General features: G+C 56.3%; 3 long non-coding RNA genes across 5 annotated transcripts; 1 reads left to right on the top strand and 2 right to left on the bottom strand.

Annotated features, from left to right (window-relative positions):
* Positions 1-5,078: 5,078 nt before the first annotated feature.
* On the bottom strand, positions 5,079-6,313 carry LOC112547084 (uncharacterized). Its single transcript, XR_003090833.3, has 3 exons — positions 6,062-6,313; positions 5,911-5,961; positions 5,079-5,488 (listed from the first exon to the last, which is right to left on the bottom strand). It is a non-coding gene; the product is annotated as an uncharacterized LOC112547084 (long non-coding RNA).
* A 3,527-nt stretch (positions 6,314-9,840) lies between these two features.
* Positions 9,841-14,863, bottom strand: LOC149521854 (uncharacterized). Of its 3 annotated transcripts, none has more exons than XR_016347705.1 (4): positions 14,849-14,863; positions 11,470-11,654; positions 10,998-11,063; positions 9,841-10,029 (listed from the first exon to the last, which is right to left on the bottom strand). It is a non-coding gene; the product is annotated as an uncharacterized LOC149521854 (long non-coding RNA). The 3 variants fall into 3 exon arrangements; XR_016347704.1 differs by lacking the exon at positions 14,849-14,863 and adding an exon at positions 13,365-13,379; XR_016347703.1 differs by lacking the exon at positions 14,849-14,863 and adding an exon at positions 13,197-13,211.
* Positions 14,864-16,484: 1,621 nt separating this feature from the next.
* Positions 16,485-17,918, top strand: LOC142819487 (uncharacterized). Its single transcript, XR_012897406.2, has 3 exons — positions 16,485-16,641; positions 17,070-17,129; positions 17,618-17,918. It is a non-coding gene; the product is annotated as an uncharacterized LOC142819487 (long non-coding RNA).
* The last annotated feature ends 868 nt before the right edge of the window (positions 17,919-18,786 follow it).

Below are 18,786 nucleotides of genomic sequence, written 5' to 3'. Positions count from 1 at the left end.
TTTTCTGTCCTGGGGACGGGACATCCACCAGACAGGACACGTGTCTGTTTGATGCTCTTCCCCTGAGTGCTTCAAACAGGATCCACGTGGATTGCCTCAGGCGTTGGCTTCCCGCTGCTCGTGCAGGCTTTAAACCCCGGCGGCCACGGCACACCCCATTCTGGGGATGAAACGTGGGGGAACCCTCCATATCCAAATTACCAACCATCTAACTAAGCTCTGACTGACTACACCCAAACAGGAGCAAGAACGGTCCGTGGCGAGGAGCATAGCTCCAGCGACCGATGTGTCAGCAAGAAGGACCTGAACAGGCGGTGGGTGGGCAGTGGCGTGTCTAGACCGCCGGACCGGCGTCACTCCAAGGGGTTCCTCAGCGCCCCGACACACACCGCTAGGGAAAACGTGACTGACGATTGCACACACGCGGTGCACACGCCCCTATCAGAAGGGACACGACCGGCACCTCTCAAAGGACGAGAGCCACAATAGTCGGGAACTGTTTCTTTCTCAGAGATCTGGCCCTTCATCACTTGCTCACTGGATCCAACACCACCAGCCTTGCGGCCTCTTCGGCCACCTTGCCGGGAAGGAGAGAGGCACCCGCGCAACGCTCTCTCCAGCTCTCCATTGACGTGGGAAGAGGCCAGGGACTCAGGATTCACAGGACTGAGCCAGATCCGGAAACTTCACTGCCTGACACATGGCTGCCAGCCACGGGCATTCGTCTGGCGCAGTGTCCTCGGGAGACGAAGTGTGTGCGAGGAGGGAGCTTCTCAGACGGGGCTGTGGCAGCTCTCCCCGGCCACCACAAGGGGATCCCTAGAGGTTTCCAGGCCTTCCGGCTGGTCGCTGCCCTCTTGGTTCAAGTCTCCCGTCAGGCGGAGGATCCAGCAAGGGTCCTGTGTCAGTTCCGGCTGCCCCTTTATACAGGCTGGGCCAGGAGCCGTTTCAAAGGGTGGGATCAGCCAAACCAGCAGTGGGAGAGAGCCACTCGGATGCCAGTTTCCACAGGAAACCCACAGGGAGCCAGGAACACACAGCTACCAAGAACACACCCTGACACAAAAGGCTATCAACATCCCAAGGACCCAGAGCGTCCAGCACATCTTAACGCTCAGTGCTTCCAAGATCTCCCCTCCGCCAGAAGGACCCCGCCGTGATGGGCTCTACGCAAACGTGGTACGTCAGGAGTCACCAGGTGGCGCCGTTACACAGTCATCCGAGTCCTGTTTCTTAGCCATCCTGCGTGGTCCTTCCTTGGGCGATGGGGTTCACTGAGAGAGTCTGCCCCCTGCCTTAAGAACATAAGAACGGCCAGACTGGGTCAGACCAAAAGTCCATCTAGTCCAGTATCCCATCTGCTGACAAAGGCCAATACCAGATGCCCCAGAGGGAGGGAACAGAACAGGTAATCCTCACATGATCCCTCCCTTGTCACCCATTTCCTGATCAGACACCATCCCTACCCATCCTGGCTAATAGCCATTGATGGACCTAACCTCCATGAATCTAGCTAGGTAGCTCTTTTTTGAACCCTATGAAAGTTCTAGCCTTCACCGCATGCTCTGGCAAGGAGTTCCACAGGTTGACTGTGCACTGAGTAAAGAAAATCTTCCTTTTGTTTGTTTTAAACCTGCTGCCTATTAATTTCATTTGGTGACCCCTAGTACTTATTTTGTGTGCCTTAACCGAACTCTGCTCCTGGGAAACTGAGCAATAGTAGACAGGCTGGGATTGCTGAGAGGCGGCGCCTGCCTGCAGTTGGTGACACCCCTGTTCCCAGGCTAGCATATATATTGCCAATGCGGCTCTCCTTTTCCTGATTTTATTTTATTTGAAATTCCCGGGGAATATGTCAGTGGTTATTATAAAATTTTAAAAAAAGTCAAAATCAGTGCCAAACATTAACTTTGCAAATATTTGGGCAAATATCAGGATTAGTGTTGGGGAAGGGGAGGATGGGAAAAAGTGACAAACAGAGAAAAGGTTTCTGGAAAAGCATTTTCATGTTGTGCTTTATTTAACGACCTGGACCTTACTAGTAAGTCCACATACGCACAGGCACACGTGTATTTTCTATTACATTGCTTGACTGTAACGCACACCCACGCACGGCCACTTCACCTAACTCCCTATTAACATCTACACATCTCCGGAACTGAACGTATTGGACTTGCTGAGCATAATCGGCACTTTCTTGTACTGGAGTGGTCCCAACGTCAGGTGAATCTCAGCAAACACATAATAACAGCTTTTGGGGAACCCAGGATTTTTCAGTAAAAATCTGCCCAAACTGAAAACAAAGAGCCGCGAGTGCAACTAAACCACTGACCCCAACTAACAGCAGATTGAGTTCTTCTCTCCCGGGGAATTCATGGGCCAAGCAGAGGGGAGATGATCTAGTAAACAGCAGCTTTTGCCCTGAAGAACTTACAGATGCAAAACACCCGTCAGCGTTGAGTGGATGGGATCACGATACAGGCCAGGGGAGGAATGGAGGAGGCCAGGCGGTAGTTAGCACATCTCCACCCTCTGCCCAGCTGTTCTGAGGTGGCAGCTTCCTCAGCGTGTTATGGGAGAACTGGGCTTTGAGGCGGGAATTGAAGCTGTTAAATGAAAAACTTTCAATTCCACCCAGGGGCCTGGTCAGGTTGTTGGCTCCCCTGATCAGTCACAACACGATGTCATCAAAGACCAGGACGTTGGAACGGCAGACATGACTTTGCTGGGCTAGTGCAGCCGGGCTACCAATAGCCATGTACCATTCTGGCTTGGGCTGGAGCTCCAGCTCTAAAACCTAGCAGGGCCCTGAAACAGGTGTGAACTCTTTGTGCTGAGGTCAGTGGGCTGTAGCTCCACCGGAGTCAATGGGCCAAGTCCCAGCTGGGGGTTAAAGGGCCATGGATTCTTCCGAGTCAATGGAACAGATCCTAGTTGGGATCAGTGGATTGTAGATCTATTGGGGTAAGTGGAGGGCATATCCCAGCTGAGGTCCATGACCTGTAGCCCCACTGGAGTCAAAGGGGCAGATCCCAGCTGAGTCAATAGGCTGTAGCTCCATTGAAGTCAATGGGGGAGGTCCGAGCTGAGTCAATGGGCTGTAGCTCCATTGAAGTCAATGGGGCCAGATCCCAATTGGGGTCAATGGGCCATAGCTCCCTTGGAATTTATTTTTATTAATTGTCTTACCGTAGCCTCCTGGAGCCTAGCCATGGACCAGAGGCCCAACGTGCAAATCAGCCTGGTGTAGTCATTGTGTTTCCCACTGGCTTGGGGCCTGGCCATAAATCTCCTGTCTTGTCATTGTGTTCACTAACAGTGCAGGAAGTTTGTCAGAGATTAAACTCCCCTTGCAGAGAGGTAACACCGGCTAGTCCGTTCAGAGTGTTCCAGGGAACTGACAGTGGAGGAAGGCAACTGTTGGATTAACCCTCTGTGAATAACACTTCCCTGGTACCATGTGTGTCAGTTTTTCATGTTGCATGAGAGGGAAACTGAGGCACAAAGCAGGGAAGTGTCCATACCCAAGGTCACAATGTAGATCAGTGACAAAGCTGAGGCCAGACCCCAGAAATGCCTGGATCCCAACCCCCCTGGGAGAGCTGCGGGTCCCCTAGCAGCCGGCTGAACGCGCCCTCCTTGAACGGGTAACAGAGCTCAGCATGCAGCAGAGCGGAACTGAACTGCACTTGGGAATGAAACAAGCAGGAGGAGATTTGCAGCATCCTCCCACCCCAGCTGTCCTGAGACCGGGCGCCTCTGTTCTTGCACCAGACGTTCTCCCCTGTTCTGACAGTCGCTGCCCATGATTCAACCTTAAATCTGAGCATTAGAAAGTGCCACCCGGGTTCTCAGTCCCTGACCCCTGAGTCAGCCAGTCCCACACCTGGGGCCCAGATGGGGCCAGCGCCCCCAGAGGGGAAGGGGCCCATGTCACATTTCCCCTGCCCCTCCCCCGAGTCAGCCAATCCCACCCCCTGGGGCCTAGATGGGGCCAGCGCCCCCTAGAGGGAAAGGGGCCAGTGTCACATTTCCCTCCCCCCCACCCCCAAGTCAGCCAGTGGCTTGCTGTCATGGCTCCTTCCCCACTCTGGCACAATAAATGCAGAAATGGGGGCCAGCAAAAGAACCCCAAAACCCTATCTGCCAGGCTTTGTTTGGTATAAAACTTCCCCCCCAAAATCTTAAAACCCTAGATTTGGGGATCAAATCCCGCTGCCACCACCCAAGTATTGATAAGAAAAGCACGTGGGAAATCTCACCCCTAAAGTACAAACCAGGACACAAAAAATAACCAGTGCCAGGGTAAGAAAAGAAAAGAGAAAGAACTTTTATTATCAGTACAATATTCCTGTTGCAAGCATAATGACTAGATGGAAAAGTAACAACGTAATATACTCATGGAGGAGAAACCCACCATGGCCAGGAGCTTAGTTACAAAAGAGAGCAAACAAGCATTTTTAAATGCACAGACATCAGCTCCCTTTTCACAAACCATAAAACAATAAAACCTAACGGCTGTATCTAAACTTTACCATACTTACAGAAGAATGAAGAGTCTATTCTTGGATGGAGACATTCTGTCCGACTCCCTCAGCAGATGGAGAGAAACTGCCCAGGACAAAGGAGAGGGAAAAACCCAAAATTCCTTTGTCCCAGTTTGAAATTCCTACCTACATTTCTATTGGCTGAATGTACCTGACTTAGGTAAGGTTAACCCCTTAGGGTACATCTACACTAGCCCCCTAGTTTGAACTAGGGAGGCTAATGTAGGCATTCGAAGTTGTAAATGAAGCCCAGGATTTAAATATCCCAGGCTTTATTTGCATCTTCCTGTCCGGGCACCATTTTTAAATCCCCCTAGTCTGAACTAACTGCCCGCGGCTACACGCGGCAGTCAAACGTTAACGCGAACTAAGTTCTTAGTTTGAGTTAACTGTTATACCTCATTCCACGAGACGTAACAGTTAACTCGAACTAAGGACTTAGTTCAGTCTAGGGGGATTTAAAAATGGTGCCTGGACAGGAAGATGCAAATAAAGCCTGGGATATTTAAATCCCAGACTTCATTTGCAACTTCGAATGCCTACATTAGCCTCCCTAGTTCAAACTAGGGGGCTAGTGTAGACAGACCCTTAGTTCCCAGACTGCTGGCTAACCCTCATGGTCATGACTCTTGCACATAAGGGAGAGTTAAGCACGAAGCATTTATTGGAACTGGTCACAGACATCGCCTCCCCCCCTCTCCCCGCCTTCCCACTTCCAACATTGGAGCAGGCGGCAGCCTGGGCCGTCTCCGGCCGTCTGCTCCCATTCGGGTGGTGCTACAATGGCACCCGCCCCCCTAGGTGGCCGGGGGCTCAGGCCAGATCCCAGCAGCTCTCTTCGGCTGGCAGCAGACTCCGCAGCCCCACATGTGGATCTTGCAGCAGAAGCAGCAGAAGCGGCAGAACTTGAGGAACTCCCCCGCCTGCCAGGCCGAAGGAACCTGCGTGGAACATGCCAGGCTGAGGCAGCCAGTGTGTGTAATGAACGCACCTGCCCACTAGCGGACAGTACCATGTGACTCGGATCCAGGGGCCCTCCCCAGAGTTGGGCAGGGAACACAGGAGTCCTGGCTCCCAACCCTCCCAACCCACTAAGCCCCGCTGCCCTCACAGGGGTGGGGCCCAGAGCCCTGCCTCCCTGCCCCAACACACACAAGAGCAGATCTGATTCTATCCAGATGGGGGGCAAATCTCAGCAGCAGAAGCCCCACTCCCATTGACCAGGAAGGCCCCAGCCCAACCCAGCTGTCAGCAGCCCTGCGCTGTTCTGGAGATCTGCCCCCTCACAGCTCGAGTCTTGGCCCCCCCGGAGGTGCCAGTGCAGCCAACACCCGGCCCTGTGGCGGCGAAATCTGGGACTCACCGGCGCACTTTGCAGTTCACTGCTGGCACCAAAGTGCAGATCGTCAGAGACCTGGAAGAGAAAGACTCTGGCTAGAATCTGTCACTCGCCTCCAGCCCCTGCCTCATCACAGATTTCAACCCCCCCATAGGCCTAGCCCACCCACACGCACCTCCACCCCTCCAGCTAGGGGAGCAGCTTCACTAGCCGGCAGCGATAGCAGGTTTTTTTCTTCATTGCTCAGCACCAGGCGCAGCTCTGAAGGCTCTACCATGGCTAGCGACGGTTGCTGGCTGCCCTGGGCATGAAGGAGGAGCAGCAGAAAAGCCAAGATGATTAGCTTCATGACCCCGCTGGGAGCTTGGGTGGAGCGGTTCCCCTGGAGTCTCTGGCCAGAGGCTGGAGCCTCAGCAGCCTGTATTTATACCCTGTCGGAGATGGGTGGGAGACCCCGCGGCCCAGCCAGGGGCACTGCTTTGCGCCTTATCTCGGCCCATCAGCGCAGTGTCCCGGGGAGAGAACACACCGTCCCAACGGCCAGGCCCGGCAGAGAACAGGCTGGCCCCGGGGCCTGTGCGCTGGCTGACTGCGGAGGAGGGGTGAGCTGAGGGGCACGGGCTGGAAAGCACCTTGTCTGATGCTTGTTACGCGCGTGTGGGTGCACGAGGGGGAGTGCACGTGCACATGGGGGGAGGGGTGTGCAAGCTGGTGCTTCAAAGGGGCACCGGGCTCCCAGCTGCCGCAGCGGCTGGAGTAGTGACAGCCGAGCCGGAGCCCGTTCCCTCAGGTCTGGAGTGCCCCGTGGCACGCTTCAGGGCTGGGGGGGGGGGGCTGCAAGGTGCGCTGTGGGCCGTGCTGAGGGCCATCGGCCCCAGCCCCTCTCCTTCCGCCCAAAGCCACGCCCCTTCTGGGAGCATGGAGCCCCCCCCCCATGCCTTGTGGCCTGGTGAGTCCCCCTCGGGTGCAGGTACGAAGATATAGATTGTCTGAAACTGCAACGGGGCACATGGGGGGGGGCAGGATCTGGCAGTTCAGTTCTGGGTCCCCATCTCACTGTGCACCCTAAGCCTCGTGCCCCAACCGTCTTTTCATTGCCCCAGTACAGAGAGCGGGCGTGGGCCAGTCACGTAGGGGCTGGCGCCAGGCTGCACGGAGCGGCTGGGCTGCAGGACCACATTGTCGAGGCAGAGGATCGGGACGAGGTCAGCATGCTAGGAGGGACTAGGAAGAACTTTTGCTCTCAGTCAGACGCAGCAGAGGGGGCGGAGGACCTGGGGGTACTGGCCTCTGGCCACCGGGTCAAGGGAGCCACACAAACAGCTACGTGCAAGGGATTTCCAGCAGTGACAGAGACGTGCTAGTACCACCCTGCCCAACACTGGTGAGACCCCAGGAAGATGAATTCAAGCTGGCCCAGGTGCCGAGAGGGGATACCAGGGTGATCAGAGGAATGAAAAACCTACCTGATGGCAGGAGACTCAAAGAGCTTGTTCAGCCGAACCAACAAATGGCTGAGGGCAGGTGTGATACAAACACCTCAGAGCTGCCACAGGGAAAGCTCCAGCCACAGGAAGCCTACGGGCCCATCTACCCCGGCCTCCCGCCTGCACCTCCCTCACTGGTACAGAGCCACAGGCCCCTCTTGCCCAGTTCCCTCTGTCCCTACAGCTCTGACCCCGCCCCCCTTCCAGCGCAGACCCCTGGGCACACAGAGGCCCTGGCTTGCACCCTGGCTGGAGCAGCCCCTCTCCTCGAGACAGACAGCCTGGTCCTTGCCTCGGCCCAGTAGCAAGGCGGCAAGGTGTGTGACTTCCAGTCCAGCTCCCCAGGGCTGCCGCTGGCGCGCCCAGCACAGAACCTCCCACGCGTTGGAGGGGTGACTGCCAGGGAGGGAGAGAAGTGATTTTGCTAAGGCCCCCAGGCACAGAAACTGGCCTGCAGCGAATTCAGGCCTGAAATTCCATGATGGTTTCTAACAAGCCGAGGCGCGTGGTGCTCGAACGGCCGGCCCAGCGGAGTCGGGGGGCTGTCACGTTACTGGATTTTAAGGGGATCAGACAGGGCACTGCAGCACCCAAGGGTGGAGGTTGCCCCAAAGTCTGTACAAAGGGGGCCATGTGAGATGTCAAATGAAAGCTGATGTTGTACTGCTTTTATGTATGTTACTCGTGATATCTGTATGTGGAGTTATAAATATGGGCTCTGTGATGATGCTGGAAGATTCTCTGTCTGAGACAGAGCAATGGGCCAGCAATCGGTCAGTGACTGTGCTAATTAGCCAGGCTCCAGGGACAAGACTCTCAAGGTGCCCAATGCACACCTGAGGAACGTGTCTGGGACCTGCAAACCAGCCAGTGTCATGGCTGCTGACATGGGGCACAGGGATAGGTCACTGGGCCATGTGACCTGCTCCAGCTTGGATGATACCAGGGATGGATGTAACATGCCATGAGGCAGACTCCATCTGGCCTTCAATTCTGCTACTGATTCCAGATGCAGCCTTGCGAGGGACAGCGAGCCGGGAAGAATCGTTGGCCCATCCTGACATAGGATGAGCACCAGAGACTTTTAAGCGATTAGTTCTAACATCTCTGCTGAGAGCCTGCATTGAGAACCTGGTGATTGGTGCATGTAACGTATTCTCCTTCACAACCTCACTCGCCTGCTTTTCTTTCTTTTAGTAACAAACCTTTATATTTTAGATTCTAAAGGATCGGCCCAGCGTGATCTTGTGGGTAAGGTCCAAAGTGTAACTTGCCCTGGGAACTGTGGCTGGTTCTTTGGGACCGGAAAGACCCATTTGGGGTAGGCCCGGGGCTGATTGTGGCACAGGGAGAGCTGGGGTATCTGAGGGGTTTTGCTCGTGAGGCTTCCTGCTGACCGGAGTGGCAGCTCAAGCGCTTATTGTGACTGGTTTGTGGCCTGTTTGCGAAGGTCTCCAGTTTGGGGCTGTAAGGAGCCCTGGTTTTGAGCAATTCGCCCTGAGCGGATGCCCTAAGCTGTTCCCAGACCCGGCCCGGTCTGTCACAGGGGCCAGCCCTATGGAGCTCCCTTTGAGACATGGCTGGTGGGATGGGAACCCGGGGCTGCCTGCCAAGGCTTGTGGCTGCTCTCTGCCTGCTAGCTGTGGGGGCTTAGGGAATGGGCGTAGTAAGTCGGCAGGGCAAAGGTGGAGCAGGGGTGAGAAGAGGCCGCGCCTGGGGCAGATTCAGGGGTTGTCCAGGGCCTGGCACCCATCTGGAGGTGGCCCTGCCCCTATGCAGCCCCCTCCCTCAGGGTTGCCAGGAGTCCGGTTTTAAACTGGACAGTCCAATATTTGAGGATCCTGTCCGGGAAACAAATTGAGAAAATACCGGACATATAAAATGTCGAGTATTTTCTAATTAGGACACTTTTAATATTATTAGGAGTATCAATACCTAGTTGGGAACTGCCTGGCTGGTCGACACGCTCCTGCTGAGTGAGCATATCTACCAGCCAGGCGATATGCAACTACGTGAGGGGGGCGGGGCTTGGGGCAGGACTTGCTTGTGCTTCACCAGGACAGTGCGCGGGATGGGCAGCGCCCTGGTGCACCCGAGTCAGTCCCACTCCCCGCCGGCTGATTCTTTTGCCCAGCTCCCCCTGGCCCCCTCCTGGTCAGCCTTGCTTTCCGCCAGCCAGTCCCTCCCCAACCCCTCACCCCTAGGATCCCCCCCCCCCAGCCAGCCCTGTTTCCCGCCGGCCAGTTCCCCACCCCCCCATCTGAGATCAAGTGTGTCCGGTATTTTTTCTGAGCCATCTGGTAACTCTACACCCCACTCCTGCTCCCACCCCGCACTAAGGGCCGCTGTGCTCCAAAGCTCTCCCCTGGCAGTCCGGGGTGCCCACGCCGCACTAGGGGGCGCTGTGCTGCAAGGGCGGGGCAGCCCCCAAGCACAGGGCATATGAGAAAAAGAGGCAAAGGGCAGGTCTAGGCAGACACTTTATTGGGCTGCGTTCGTGTCCCCCGCCCCCCTGAACCCATCACTCGGAGCCGGGTGATTTCGGCCCCGGCTGGTCGGGATCCGCGATGGGCAAAGGGGATCAGAAAGGGCAGCAGATCCCACAGCCCATCATCCCGGGACAACAGTTGCAGCAGAAGCGACACCTCCGAGGCTCCTGGAAGGGATGGAGAGACCAGAGTGAGGCCCGTCACCGCGCCCCCGATTCCTTCGCCCAGGCCCCTCACCCTCCGCTCTAACCACCAGACCCCACTTCCCTCCCACAACTAACGGGAACAGCCAGACCTGCTGGCTCCCAGCCCGGCTCCCTCATCCCTGCCAGGACATTTCCTTGCAGTGTTATTCCCAGGAGTGGCACCTCATGGATCTTTGTAGGTAGCCAGGGGCCGACTCCACCCCTGGAAGAGGCGGGGCCAGGGGCAGAAGGGGCGGGGCTGGGGAGGAGACTTCCGCCACAGCTGTCTGGGGCAGGAGGCTTTGAATTAAAAACCCAGCAAAGGCCTTGCCGTTCCCAGCCCCCTACTGCTGCGTTGCCTGGCCGCCGCCCGGGGCAGCTGCAGCTGTTTACAGGGCTCGCGGCTCTGGTCCCCCCGGGGGTAGCGCGGCGACCCAGAGCTGGGAGCCATTTCAATAGGATCTGGCTGAGCTACTGCTTGGAAATTCGGGTGCACGGGCAGCAGGCTACAAATAGAAGCTGCCAGATGCAGTCCACAGGCCGGACCCAAGTGTTAGGGGCCGGCATCTCGCCCAGCCCTGCCTGAAAGGGCTATGACCACTGACCACCACTGCCCTCTGCTGGCCAGGAGAGCAGTTTGTTGATGAGATCCTGCCCTGAGCTATTGTTGGGGCTAAGCCATGGGATAGTGGTGGTTTGGATTTGTGGAACTCATTGCCACAGGGTGTGTTAGGGTGTGTCCAAAGGGACCCCTCCCGCAGGATTTCCCAGGGTTAGCCTGTGGGACTCCCTGCCATGGGATATTAATGCTTCGATTCTGTGGGATATTTCAACCGTTAATCTCCTGAACCACCTGCCACGGAAAGTTTCTGGATTGCCCCTGGCTCACACCGTGCCCCTCCCTTTCCCCACCAGTCCCAGCACAAGCCAAGCCCCTGCCTGCCACTCACCGCTTCTCTCTTCACCATCCCCTTCGACTCGCCTCGTCCTTCCTCCACAAGCTGGGACTCCGGGTCCTGGCATGGCAGGAGAGCAGGGGTCACTGGTGCCCCACGGTGTCTTTGCCCTGCAGCCCCTGCTCGGGAGGGGTTGCGGGGAACATAACGCCCATCTCCAAAGCATGTCCGGAGCGCACAGCTGGGCTCTGTCCCCAGCTCTGGCAGGGAAGTGGGGGCTAGTGATCAGCGCAGGGTTGTATCCCTGGCTCTGGGAGGGGAGGGAAGCCCACAGTGTGAGAGCAATGGGGGTGGAAGAGGGGCTGAGAGGCAGGAGGGCTCAATTCCATTCTCAGCTGTGCTGCCGACCTGCTGTGAGTCCCCCAGGGAGTGCCTCAGTTTCCCTTTTACTGCATGGGAAGCCCTTGGGGCAGGTTCTCACTGCCCCCACCTGACACACCGGGACTGGACCCGGCTCCCCACTCACCCCATCCAAGGACGCTCCGCGGGCTCCCTCGGCACAAAGCAGGGCCACGCACAGGAGCAGGGCAGCCAGCATCTGGACTCGCATCTTCTCTCGGCGTTGGATCTCCTCCGGGAGCAGGTGAATGGGGCCGGGAGCCACAGGGGCCTGGATTTATACCCTAGTCTGGTGCCCTCGTGCCAGGGGAGCTAGGGAGGGGAAGGGAGGGGGGTTCCAGTAGGGCAGGGGCTGGTGCAATCGTTGTTTACCTACTGGCCGCTTTCGGGAAAGACTTCTGGAGTTACACAACATGGGACATTTTACCAAAACCTCCTGCTCGTAACCAGGTGACAACACTCGTCCCCCGCCAGTCCTGGCTCCCAGCCCCTGCTCTGCCCCTCTGCCCCACAGGAGCCCCCAGAGTGGGGTGGAAATTCCAGGGGTACCTGTTTCCTGTAGGTTACATCACATGCCTGAATTGTTCGTTAATTCTTAATCTTCAGTTCCTGGAGACATCCCGGAGGGAGGCAGCCAGAACAGATTAACTCTGCGGGAGGCCCGGGGCTGATGGAGGTTGTGGGGTGCCCTAGGCTCTGGGGTGCATCCAAAAATGAGGGTTAAGTGTGCGAGAGGTGGCTGGGGGTTGAAGCAAGAGGGTGGGCATGGGACGGGGTGAGGGCTGCGTCTGGGGGTGCAGGATCTGGGGGGCTGGGGATGAGGACTTTGGAGATCAGGGGAGCTTTGGGTTGGGGTAGAGTGACCATATGTCCTGATTTAAAGGAACTTTCCTCCTCATGCCTCCTGCAGGTGTCCCAACTTTTTCTAATAAACAGGTCCATTGTCCCGTATTTTTTACCCCCCTCCCCATCACAAGTTAGGTTTCTGGGGATGCCACTGACAGGATCAGCTCAGGGCAAATTGCTTACAGCAGTGTTTCTTAAACTTTTTAAGACTGAGGGACACGAAATAATAAATTTTTTTAATGAGGAACACCAAGGATTCTTTTGTTGAGGAAAAAAAAAGGTCAGAAGGGCAGTTATTGAGTAAAAAAGGGGGCAGCCATTTTGAACTCTGTTGTTCTCCACCTCTGACTGCTTCGTGGCACACAGTTTAAGAACCACTGGCTTAGAGCCAGGGCTACTTACAGCCCAGTGCTGGGGGTTCTCCAAACCAGCCCCACAGAGCACTTGTGAATGAAGCCCGGGATATTTAAAACCTGGGCTTCATTTCCAACTCCGCTTGCCCTCATTATCCTACCTAGCTCGAACTAACGAGCTAGTGTAGACAAGCAACCCCTCAGACACCCCAGCTTTATCTGCACCAGCACCAGCATCGCTCCTTACACAGGTGAGAGGTCCCAAAAACCAATCCCGGAAGCCCAGGGCGGGCAGAGACCTCAGATGTTGAATCTAGCCCCTTTCCCAAGGCAAGACCAACCCAACTCAACCATTCCAGCCAGGGCTTTGTCCAGCTGGGACTTAAACACCTCTAGGGATGGAGATTCCACCCCCTCCCTAGGGAACCCAGCCCAGGGCTTCCCCACCCGCCTAGGGAAACAGTTTTTCCTAATATCCAACCTAGACCTTCCCCACTGTAACTGGAGACCATTGTGCCTTGTTCTGCCACCTGCCCCCACTGAGAACAGCCTCTCTCCAGCCTCTTAGGAACCCCCCTTCAAGGAGTCGCAGGCTGCTCTCAAATCCCCCCTCACTCTTCTGCAGATTAAACAAACCCAGATTTCACAATCTCACCAACTCCGAACAGGTCTTTCCCCATCCCAAAGAGCAGCCAAAGTCCCGATCGTACCCCACAGAGCTCGCTGGCCTGATCCTTTAGCATCTAAAACCTAAAGGCTTATTTGTAAGAGACAGCAATAAAAGGTGAGAGTAAAGTTGTGCAAGGAATCCACTGACACACACCGATTGCAAAGCTCTTGGGGCAGGCTTGGAGCAGAGATGGTACAATCCGCTCTTTTATCAGACTGGCATAGGTCTCTTGTCCGGTGGGTCACCCGTCTTTTTGGGCTTGGTTCTTGGCAAAGATGCTTCAGAAGTGATGAGCTTGAATGAAGGCAAAACTAGAGGAACCTCCCGGGACCCTTCTATGCCCTTGCACAGATGATACCAAACTGCTCCACATAGTTAAGCCCAAAGCAGACAGTGAAGAGCTTCAAAAAGATCTCACCAAACTGAGTGGGCAACAAAATGGCAAATGAAATTTACTGTTGATCAATGTAAAGTAATGCCCGTTGGAAAACATAATCCCAACTATGCATACAATTTAATGGGGACTAATTTAGCTATAACCACTCAAGAGAGAGATCTTGGAGTCCTTGTGGATAGTTCTCTGAAAACATCCACTCCGTGTGCAGTGGCAGTCAGAAAAGCAAGTAGAATGTTAGTCATTTAAAAAGAGCTAGGGAATAAGACAGAGAATATCTTATTGCCTCTATATAAAACCATTGGACTCCCACATGTCGAACACTGTGTACCGATGTGGTCGCCTCATCTCAAAAAAGATCTATTGGCATTGGAAAAGGTTCAGAAAAGGGCAACAAAAATGATGAGGGGTTTGGAACGAGTCCCATAAGAAGAGAGATTAAAAAGACTTGGACTTTTCAGCTTAGAAAACAGGAGACTAAGGGAGGATATGATACAGGTCTCTAAAATCATGACTGATGTGGAAAAAGTGAATAAGGAAAAATTTTTTACTTATTCCCACAAGATAAGAACCAGAGGTCACCAAATCAAATTAATAGGCAGCAGGTTTAAAACAAACAAAAAGAAGTTGTTTTTCATTCAATCCGCAGTCAACCTGTGGAACTCCTTGCCAGAGGATGTGGTGAAGGCTAGGATTGTAACAGGGTTTAAAAAAGAGCTATCTAGATTCATGGAGGTTAGGCCCATCAATGGCTATGAGCCAGGATGGATAGGAATGGTGTTTGTAGCCTCTGTTTGTCTGGAAATGGGTGACAAGGGAGGGATCACGTGAGGATTCCCTGTTGTGTTCCCTCCCTCTGGGGCAGCTGGCATTGGCCACTGTCGGCAGACGGGACACTGGGTGGGATGGATCTCTGGTCTGACCCAATCTGGCCGTTCTGATGTTCTTAGGAGGGAATCTCCTTGCTCTCGCCATGTGAAAGTCTGTCCCAAGATGGAGTTTGTCACATGGGCAAGTCACCTGAGCAGGCAGGACTCAGTCCCTTTTAGGCAGCAGCCCTGGCTCCCGTGCTGCTCTGAGCGTTCCCAGCGACGCTCCTCTGCCGTGGCGTGGCACACCGGCCGTGCGCTGTCCGTGAAGTGTCAGCCCTTTCACAACAGGCCGCCCAAGACCGTTGGCAATTTCCCAGAAGCACACCCTGGAAATACCAGTCCTAAGCCAATTCCCCTGACTCCGAACCCACCGCGGCTCAGTGCAAACAGACTCTGCGACTCCTCCGCCTTCGAGAGAGCCTGGCTCGGCCCCCTTCGGACACGACCCGGTGCCCACAGAGAACAGCCGAGCCTACGGTGTTTGGCATGTTCACATCAGAAGCCAGTAATCCCCCTGCGCATCCCCTGAGTGGGGCCGGGGGGCTGCTGATGAGGGTGGGGGTGTACGGCGGGGGATGGGGAAACTGGCCAGGGGAGCAGGGCCCAAGGAGGCTGGGGAGGGAGGCTGGACTAGCCCCAGCTCGGGTAGGGGAGTGGGATCGAGCTGGGAGTCAGGACTCCGGACCCCTGGCCTAGGAGCGGGACCGGCCCCACTCGTGGCGGGACCCGGAGGCTCAGAGTGGGACTGTCAGTGTCTGGAGGAGCCGCAGAGCTGGGGGCTGCACGTCCCCTCTGAGGCCGGACCCCGGTGTGCGCGGCCGAGCCCTGCGCCCCCTGCCCTGCTGCTCCAGCTGGCGGGGGCAGGCACTGGGGCCTGTTCTCACACTAGAATCCAACCCGGCCCAGGGTGAGAGCCGGTTTCACCCCACTTGGAGCGGGGGGGCTGGTCTGGAGCCGCCTCAGGTCTCCTCCAACCCTCCTCCCCTGCCCTGCCCTGACTGGTTACAGGCACCTGGCGCAGCCTCTGCACAGGAGAGGTTTGCCCAGAGCCTGCAGAACAGAGCTGGAGCAATTGGGGTCTCTGTGGCACAACAAGCCCCCCAGCCAGGCCCGCTGACAGGTCGGGGAGGAGGGCAAAGGGGCAGTGTCCCCAGGGCCTGGCGTTTCCAAGGGGCCTGCACCTCCTGGACACCACTGCTGTTACTGTGGAGACCTGGCCCCCCTTGAATTGCCTCCGGAGCACCCTCCGTGCGGCTTTGAGGGGTGGGGGGAAGGGCCCAGCTCTGTGCTCCAGGCGGCACTAAGGGCCAACGGCCATAAGCCCTGACCCGTCTGCCTGAGGCCTGGCCCCTTCTGGGGGCACAGAGCTGCCCCCCCCCCCCCACACACACACCTTCCCATGAGGTGCCCGTGTCCACAGCACTGCGAGGTGGCTGGGAAGCGCCTCTGGGAACCTTTCCAAGCTCACCCAGCTGAACGTGGACTCAGTCGAAATCTGTGGGCAAAGTCTGAACACACTGGCCTGCGTCCTCCAAAGCTGAGCCCAGACTGGAGAGGTGGGAAAGGGCGTTAACGGGAATCGGAGTCAGGGCCCTGGGTTCCAGCACAGCGCTGGGCGAGGAGGGAGGGTAACGGGTCAGAGCCGGGCTGGGAGCCAGGACTCCTGGGTTCTCTGGGCTCCCAGCCTGCCAGGATGCCTCCAGGAAGGGGGAACTGAAGATTCCAGGAATACATCCAGGCGAAATTGGCAATCTGGGAACTTCTAGCCCACTTTGGGAGCTCCTGTGGGGCAGAGCAGGGGCTGGGAGCCAGGACTGGCCGGGGGATGGGTGTTGTCACCTGGTTACGGGCAGGAGGGTTTGGTAAAAAGGTCCCATGTTGTGTAACCCCAGGACACTTTCCCATAAGGACTTGGATCAAAGCTGAACGATTGCTCCAGCCTCTGCCTTACTGGAACCCCCCTCCCCTCCCGTCAACAGCTCCCCTGGAACGAGGGCACCGGGAGAGGGTATAAATCCAGGCCCCTGTGGCTCCCGGCCCCATTCACCTGCTCCCGGAGGAGACCCAACGCTGAGAGAAGATGCGAGTCCAGACGCTGGCTGCCCTGCTCCTGGGCGTGGCCCTGCTTTGTGCCGAGGGAGCCCGTGGAGCGTCCCTGGTGGGGGTGAGTGGGGAGCCGGGTCTAGTCCGCATGTGTCAGGTGCTGCCCCCACCGGCAGAGACAGCCTGGCCCAGCCCCAAAGGGCTTCCATGCAGTAAAGGCTGGAAGGGGAAACTGAGGCACTGCCCAGGCAACCCACAGCAAGTCAGCAGCAGAGCTGTGATTGGAATTGAGCCCATGCTGCCTCTCACCCCTCCCCAACCCCACTGCTCTAATGCTGAGGGCTTCCTTCCCCTCCCAGATTTAGGGTTACAACCCTGCTCTGACCACTAGCCCCCGCAGCTCTGCAAGCACTGGGGACAGAGCCCAGCTGTGCACTCAGGATGCGCTTTGGAGACGGGCATTATGTTCCCTGGGACCCCTCCGGAGCAGGGGCTGCTGGGCAAACACACCGAGGGGCACGAGTGACCCCTGCTCTCTCCCTCTGCCAGGCGTCCCACCACGAGGAGGAAGGACGAGGCGAGTCCAAGGGGCTGGTGAAGAGGGAAGCGGTGAGTGGCAGGCCGGGCCTCCGCTTGTGTCTCTTCTGGGATGGCTGGGGGAGGGGAGGGTGTGGTGTGAGCTGGGGGCTAAACCAGTAACTTGCTGTGGCTGCTGGTTCAGCAGATTAAGGTCTATAGTGGGGGATCTGTGGATTGCGTTAACGTCCAGGGGCAGGAAGTCCCACAGGCTCATGCCCGGAAACCCTGCGGGAGGGAATCCTGTGAGTGCACCTCACCATTTCCTGTGGCCATGAGTTCCACAGTTCAAGACCAACACTACGGCATGGGTTAAAGACATCAGTATCTCAGGGCAGGGTGCTACCTAGAAGCATCATTCCTGTCCAGCAGGGGGCAGCAGTGGCCAATCTGTGCGAACATAACCCGGCCCCCTTTTCTCCACACAGTGATCTCACCACTTGAAACCACTACCCCTTCCCCCCCTCCACTCGGGGCTAGGTGACGGGCAGGCCTCACTCTGGTCTCTCCATCCCTTCCAGGAGCCTCCGGGTTTCGTTTGTCGCTTCTGCTATAACTGCTGCCCTGGGAACCGCGGATTTGGCTTCTGCTGCACGATGTGACCCCTTTGGCCTTCACCCTGCGGCCCCACGAGGCTCCGCAGCCCGTCCTGCGAGCGGATCCCAGCCAGCCGGGACCGAAATCGCCTGGCACCGAGCGAGAGTTTGGGAGGCCGACAGAACCCTCCTACTCAGCCCAATAAACTGTCTGCACACATCTGACAAAGCGGGTCTTTGCCCACGAAAGCTTATGCGCCAATAAATCTGTTGGTCTATAAGATGCCACAGGACTCCTCGTCTCTTTTGCAGATCCAGACTAACACGGCAACCCCTCTGATACTTGCCTGTCCCTTATCACTGTACCTTTCAACTTGTGTTTAACTAGCCTCCTCCTTTTTGTCTAGTTCCCCTTTCTGAAATTAAATGCCACAGTCTCGGGCTGGCGAGATGTTTTTCCCACCAGAGGGAGGGGATATTTTATGACCTTATGGTCGCTGCTTCCAAGCGGTCCAGCTGTATTTATCTCTTGGACCAGATCCTGCCTTCCAGTTAGGACACAATCCAGGGACCGTCCACAACATTTTTGCACCTGAGGCAGGGAGCTCAATAGGCCCCCACCATGCTCCTTTGCTTGGGCCAAAACTTTGAAAGGTCTCAATTCTGCCTCCTTCCTGTTTCACTCCTCTCCTGGGACTGCTCTGCTACCTCCATAGGCATCAGCAGCAGAACCATTTTCTACCCTCTGGGTCCTAGTGGCGCCCCCCCACAGTCAAGCACCTGTGGCAACCGTCTCAGTTCACCTCTTGGTAGGGGCCCTGACAAAATCAAGACCAGCCCCTCACCTTGTGAGTTCCAGACCCAGCTGCTCCAAGACGCAGTCCTTTAAGGCATCAAGACATGTTCTCTCTTCATCCCGTCCCGAGGTGTCGTGGACCCAGTCACTATGGGCACAGTTGAAATCCCCAGGATTAATGAGTTTTTATGTTTATGGCCTCTCTCATCTCCCTGAGCCTTTCATAGTCACTATCACTGCCCTGGTCAGGTGTGGGTAATATCTCCCTACTGCGATCCTAGTTCTAGGAGCATGGGATGACTACCCATAGAGATTCTATGGAACCGTTTGGTTCATTTAAGATTTTTACTTTGATTCC

Source organism: Pelodiscus sinensis, chromosome 22 (genome assembly GCF_052426305.1).
Source record: "Pelodiscus sinensis isolate ZL-2025 chromosome 22, ASM5242630v1, whole genome shotgun sequence".
NCBI classification, from domain to species: Eukaryota; Metazoa; Chordata; order Testudines; family Trionychidae; genus Pelodiscus; species Pelodiscus sinensis.
This window is presented reverse-complemented; position numbering and strand designations above follow the sequence as displayed.